The sequence below is a fragment of the Procambarus clarkii genome, chromosome 78, assembly GCF_040958095.1.
Source record: "Procambarus clarkii isolate CNS0578487 chromosome 78, FALCON_Pclarkii_2.0, whole genome shotgun sequence".
In the NCBI taxonomy this organism is placed as follows: domain Eukaryota; kingdom Metazoa; phylum Arthropoda; class Malacostraca; order Decapoda; family Cambaridae; genus Procambarus; species Procambarus clarkii.
This window is the reverse complement of record NC_091227.1, coordinates 2,389,350-2,395,985: the sequence shown is the minus strand read 5'-3', so window position 1 is coordinate 2,395,985 and position 6,636 is coordinate 2,389,350. Positions and strand designations below refer to the sequence as shown.

General features: G+C 39.6%; 1 long non-coding RNA gene across 1 annotated transcript; it reads right to left on the bottom strand.

Moving 5' to 3' along the window:
• Positions 1 to 1,148: 1,148 nt before the first annotated feature.
• LOC123751151 (uncharacterized) lies at positions 1,149 to 5,688 on the bottom strand. The gene is made up of 3 exons (XR_011225019.1): positions 5,079 to 5,688; positions 4,451 to 4,578; positions 1,149 to 1,534 (listed from the first exon to the last, which is right to left on the bottom strand). It is a non-coding gene; the product is annotated as an uncharacterized lncRNA (long non-coding RNA).
• Between the last annotated feature and the right edge of the window lie 948 nt (positions 5,689 to 6,636).

Here is a 6,636-nt window from a genome sequence, read left to right as displayed (position 1 = left end):
TGGCCATATGCTTGGAATAGGCGGAGTTAAATTGGGCCTAGGAACTAAGTGGGGGGAGCCTGTCCCACTGGTAAGCGTTTTTAGAAAAGATGAGTTAGTGTGTCTTGGAGTGTACTGGGGCCCAGATATCCTGATCTGGGGGGCAGCCACTCAACATCGTGGCCGAGGTTGCAGGATTAAGGTAATGTCTGTCAGAGTTTTGGTACAACAGTAAATGCACCTCAAAATGTTCACATTGCCTCTTAGGATGTGTTAGAACATTTCAAATTTGATTTTTATTTACGTGCTTTATTTAATAAAAAAATTATTTGTTCCAGTGGTATTCAGTTAATTCCCCTTTTTAATATATTTTTCTACTTGGTCATTTTTATATGTGGTTGAGGGTTGACTTGGAAAGTTCCTGTGTTCTCCTCCATCTTATGAATATTAAAGTTGCTCTTGAATCCCCCTTCAGTTCAGTAAGATATAATATCAGTAAGATATGTATTAATCCATTAAGATTTATTTACTTGCCCTTTTGAGTTCCATGATAAATGAGTCCCTTCCTTCCTGGGGAAACAATAATTTAGACACATTTATTTATGGTTGGGAAGGTGGTGGCAGTGTTTTAATGATTTTAATTATTAGTTATAAATTCATAACCCCTGTTCTTGTTGTGTCCTCCTTGTTTAATATTCAGCTTATATTCGTGGCAGTCCAGTGAGGGGTCACACTGGACTGTAACAGTGTTAAGCTGGGGTATTGAGTGAAGTAGGGAAAGGGTTATTACAACAAGCGTAGCGTTAGAACTATTACATTACCTTGTCCATCATACTTTCATTCTAATAATAGAACGTTTGTAATGTTAGTAATGATGGAAACACAACTAAAGCCTTTTTCTGGTCAGAATTAGTCGACAACTTGTCCGCTTGTGACCTGGTTCCATACAGGGAACCCTCACTAACACCAATTAAGTTTTAGTGCTTTGGGTAAGTTTTACGGAGCTTAGCGTCTGAGAGAGTACACAGACCATCCACAGCACTTGACTCGGGGCAGGGGAAAAGCAACACAGAACATACACAGCAACATCACACAGAGAGCATAAAATAACAAGAAACACAGAATAACAATAATACAGATAACAGGGCACACAGCAATATAACATAAAAGTGAAAAACAAAGAACAATGAAAATACATGGGAACATACAAAAAACAAAAGCTACAGAACCCTGACGGGGCGTGCCAAAGGTGTCAGTAACGAAAAAAGTGCACAGAGAAACACATTGAAACCAAAGGCAAAAACAAAACAAGAAATACATATATACAACTTAAAACATACGCAAAACACACGCACCATGTGTCACACCACTCAACAGCAGACATCATACCATAAAACAAGAACACAGAACACACACACGACACACAGCACAGTCAAAGAAAATTACACAAGGGGGCGTTATTGGGGATGATTAAAAGTTGTTTAGTGCAATCAAAATTTATTGATGTGTTACATGTGAAAAGGGCTGCACCTGGTCCAAGTTTCAGCATCGCAGCCTAAATAGAGAGTAGAGAGGGAGGAAAAAAAAAACATATTTTAGACAATTCATCAAAATTTTCCACCATTGCATAACAAACACTTGTCAACCGAAATCATTTCCATGACACTCAGCTATCACATTACTGTATAATAGAGGTGTTTTAGGAATATTTCTATCCCAAATTTATTTAGTGCAATAATACAAATTTTCAAAGTTCCCCCAAAAATATGCAATAACATAATGTTTATAAATATTTATAAAATCAATAAATGGACTTAGGAAAATAAAAATACACAATTGTGTAGAGGGATAAACTCTACATATAATGTGCAAGCTTCATGTAAATTGAATAATAAATGAAAAAGTAATTCAACCATACCTGGTTGATGGGGTTCTGGGAGTTCTTCTACTCCCCAAGCCCGGCCCGAGGCCAGGCTTGACTTGTGAGAGTTTGGTCCACCAGGCTGTTGCTTGGAGCGGCCCGCAGGCCCACATACCCACCACAGCCCGGTTGGTCCGGCACTCCTTCAAGGAATAAATCTAGTTTCCTCTTGAAAATGTCCACGGTTGTTCCGGCAATATTTCTTATGCTTGCTGGGAGGACGTTGAACAACCGCGGACCTCTGATGTTTATACAGTGTTCTCTGATTGTGCCTATGGCACGTCTGCTCTTCACTGGTTCTATTCTACATTTTCTTCCATATCGTTTACTCCAGTACGTTGTTATTTTACTGTGTAGATTTGGTACTTGGCCCTCCAGTATCTTCCAGGTGTATATTATTTGATATCTCTCTCGTCTTCTTTCTAATGAGTACATTTGGAGGGCTTTGAGACGATCCCAATAATTTAGGTGCTTTATTGCATCTATGCGTGCCGTATATGTTCTCTGTATTCCCTCTATTTCAGCAATCTCTCCTGCTCTGAAGGGGGAAGTGAGTACTGAACAGTACTCAAGACGGGACAACACAAGTGACTTGAAGAGTACAACCATTGTGATGGGATCCCTGGATTTGAAAGTTCTCGTAATCCATCCTATCATTTTTCTGGCTGTCGCAATATTTGCTTGGTTATGCTCCTTAAACGTTAGGTCATCAGACATTATTATTCCCAAATCCTTTACATGCTGTTTTCCTACTATGGGTACATTTGATTGTGTTTTGTACTCTGTATTATGTTTAAGGTCCTCATTTTTACCGTACCTGAGTACCTGGAATTTATCACTGTTAAACATCATGTTATTTTCTGATGCCCAGTCGAAAACTTTATTAATATCAGCTTGAAGTTTTTCAATGTCCTCAGCCGAGGTAATTTTCATACTGATTTTTGTGTCATCTGCAAAGGATGATACGAAGCTGTGACTTGTATTTTTGTCTATATCTGATATGAGAATAAGGAAAAGCAGCGGTGCAAGGACTGTACCCTGAGGTACAGAGCTTTTCACTGCACTTGGACTAGATTTTATATGGTTGACAGTTACTCGCTGAGTCCTGTTTGACAGAAAACTGAGTATCCAGCGTCCTACTTTACCGGTTATTCCCATTGACTTCATTTTGTGTGCTATCACGCCATGGTCACATTTATCGAAAGCCTTTGCGAAGTCCGTGTATATCACATCAGCATTCTGTTTCTCTTCTAATGCCTCAGTGACTTTGTCGTAGTGCTCAAGTAGCTGTGAGAGGCACGATCTTCCCGCTCGAAATCCATGTTGGCCTGGGTTGTGAAGGTCATTGGTCTCCATGAAATTGGTGACCTGACTCCTAATCACTCTCTCAAATACTTTTATGATGTGCGATGTTAGTGCAACTGGTCTATAATTTTTTGCCAATGCTTTGCTCCCTCCCTTGTGTAAAGGAGCTATGTCTGCTACTTTAAGTGCATCTGGTATCTCCCCCGTGTCCAAGCTCTTCCTCCACACTATACTGAGTGCCTGTGCTACCGGCACTTTGCATTTCTTTATAAATATTGAATTCCATGAGTCTGGACCTGGGGCCGAGTGCATGGGCATGTTTTCAATTTCTTTTTCAAAATTTAGTGCGCTCGTGTTTATATCAGTTATATTTACAGGGGTTTGAATATCCCGCATAAAGAAATTGTCTGGATCTTCCACCTTCATGTTATTTATTGGAGTGCTAAACATGTCCTCATACTGCCTTTTTAGGATTTCACTAATTTCTTTGTCATCCTCCGTGTATGAACCTTCACTTGTACGAATAGGTCCAATACTGGCAGTGGTTTTTGCTTTTGATTTCGCATATGAGAAGAAATATTTTGGATTTTTCTTTATTTCCTGAATGGCTTTCTGTTCTAACTGCCTTTCTTCAGTTTCATATGAGTGTTTCAATTTCCGCTCGATTTCTTCAATCTCCCTATTTAAATTATTCCTTCTTTGACGGGAAATTCGTGTCTGCATAAGAAGTTCCGTTATTTTTTTCCTGCGTTTATAGTGTCGTCTGCATTCTCTTTCTACGTTAGATCTCTTTCTGGCTTTCCTCAAAGGAACATGTTTCAGACAGACTTGATACGCTTCTGAAGTCAGTTTTTCTATTCCTTCTGTAGGACTTGTATTACTTAGAACAGTTCCCCATGGAATGTTTGTAAGTTCCCTGTTTATTATCTCCCAGTCTATCCTTTTATTATTAAAATTGAATTTACTGAATAGCCCCTCTCGCTTTATCAACGTTTTAGGTCTATTCTGAGTATTGATGGTCGTTTGCACTTCAATGAGCTTGAGATCTGAATATGTGGTATCTGATATCGTAATGTCTCTGATAATGTCTTCATTGTTCGTAAAGACCAGATCTAGAATATTTTCATTTCTCGTTGGCTCCGATATCTGCTGATTGAGTGAAAATTTGTCACAGAATCTAAGTAGTTCTCTAATCTGTGGTTGGTTAGGTCCTGACAGATTTCCATGTAGTTGCTAATTACTTACCTGTAGAAAACAAAGGTCAAAGTTCAACCAACTGTGGCTGAGGTTGATGTTGACCAATTTCATTCAAAATTTGCATCCTTGTAGATAGGCATGCCTTCAGTAAGGTGTGTAAGTTCCATGAAGATCGCCTGATAACAAAAAAAAAATAAAAAAAAAAATAAAAAAAAAAAAATCAAGCAGTTATAAAAAGTTTGTGAGGGTACCATCTCTGGTGTCAATGTGGGGACCCATAGCCTCGGAGAAGAAAATAAAAAGTATTCAGAGGAGACCTAGTAGTTTCTCACTGAACACCAATATTATCTTCTCCTACCACCCCCATTCTTTTGTATGTACACATATATATATTTTTTATTTGAACTTTGTTACAAAAAAGGAGTTACATATAGGTTACAAAGATGGTTATCATAGGTTGTCGAGTTCCTCCAGCTCCTCAGATGGTGGGCAGGAACCCTGAATGCAGTGCACATTTCCCCTCTGTATCGCCATGCTGAGGCGCTGGAAAAGAAAGCTGGCAGCTCCAGGGCCCCTTGTTGTTTCAAAGAGCCTAGAACCCAGTTCCTTCAAAGCAGTTATATATTTACCATTATTTATGATGTAATATCAAAATATAACACTAAAACATACTAACCTAAAATAATTGGTCTGAAATATGGGTCCTCAAGGTGGCACTGCAATGGCACTAGTAGGCACCTGCCCCATAGCCAGGGTCGGCTTCCTCAGGGGCCTTTCTTGGCTTGGTGGTGCATCTCGTTGGATTCTGCATCTTCTTGTCCTTCATGTTAAAGTACCGGTCCCGAATGTCACTCTGTGGTAGACCAAGGAGGTTCGTCAGAGATCCCATCATATACCCAGCGTTGTAGTTGACAGCTGTCATTGCCATGGCGAAGTCTACCAATACTCGACTAACATATTTGTCTTTGGGGGCGAGTTTCCAAACTCGGTGGTGTAGAGACTCGTTTGGATTCTGAGTCTTCCCCTTCAGGCACTTGTTCATGTTGTCCTCCGATACAAGATTGTTGTATATCTTCAAGACTTCAGTCATGTGAATACTGGGTAGCTGAAAATGTACTTTCATCGTCTTGTGTGATCGTGGGGTCATTTCATTTGTAATGTCTTGCTGGTGGAAACACCAAGAGTCTTTGCCTTTATGGCAATGCATGTGCATTGGCTTTTCATTCGTCGACGTTGCATGGAACAGTCCAGACAGGCAGGCATCCCTCATTTGTTTCCAGTCCTAGTTGATGTTATCCCTAATGGCTTTTGTAAAGTAACTTGCCAACTTCAGAATGGTGTTGTCAGTTAATTTTCCCTTCCCATTGACCAATGACATTCGTCTGGTCTTTTTGACAGGCTCTTTTGTCTCCTTCAATTCGACAGCTGTTTTCTGAAAGTTACGAAGCTGTGTTGCAAGTCTCTTGCTGAAGTGATTTATGCACTCAACCTTATCCACTCTTACGTCTGCATATGGTCCATCACCATTATTCATTGCACAAATTTCATTGAAGGCTGAAGAATCACCATCACCGACCAAGGTCGTATACCTGAGTTTTTTGTCTAGAGATCGACCCCACATCAATACCGTGGCATCCGGTTCCATATTTTTGGCAGTTCCATTGTAGTTCTTGTCACAATCCGGTAAATGTTTACCCATTTCAGTGTCAAACTCAGCCTGTGTTATTTTTCCATTTTGTTTTCTATGCTTGAACGCAGAACACTTGGTGAAGTTTTTGCAGAAAGTATTGTAGTCCACAACCAGCCCTGTGAATATTTCCACAACAAAAGCACTGCCAATTTGTGAATGATGGCCCCTTGTATGCCAAGATCCATCAAAGGACACATCAATGTCTAGGACGCCATCAATGGGGTGTCTATCCAAATGATTTTTGTAATGACTGAATATGATACTGCGAGTGTTTTCTTGCAAATGCACCCATCTCTCATTAGCAGCATCTCTTATCTTCTTCTGGATCTCGTTATATGGTTTATGTGATACAAATTTTATGTTATTTATAGAACACATGCTTTGGTAATATGTATATCCGTTGCCATTTAGCATGTTGCTGTACAGTAAGGGTATTAGATTTTCATGATTTGCATTCAATGCTTCAGTATGTTTACAATAATAAAAACTACAGGTTTTTGTCACTTGCACATCATGTTGCACAATTTTAATTTTATGACGTGCC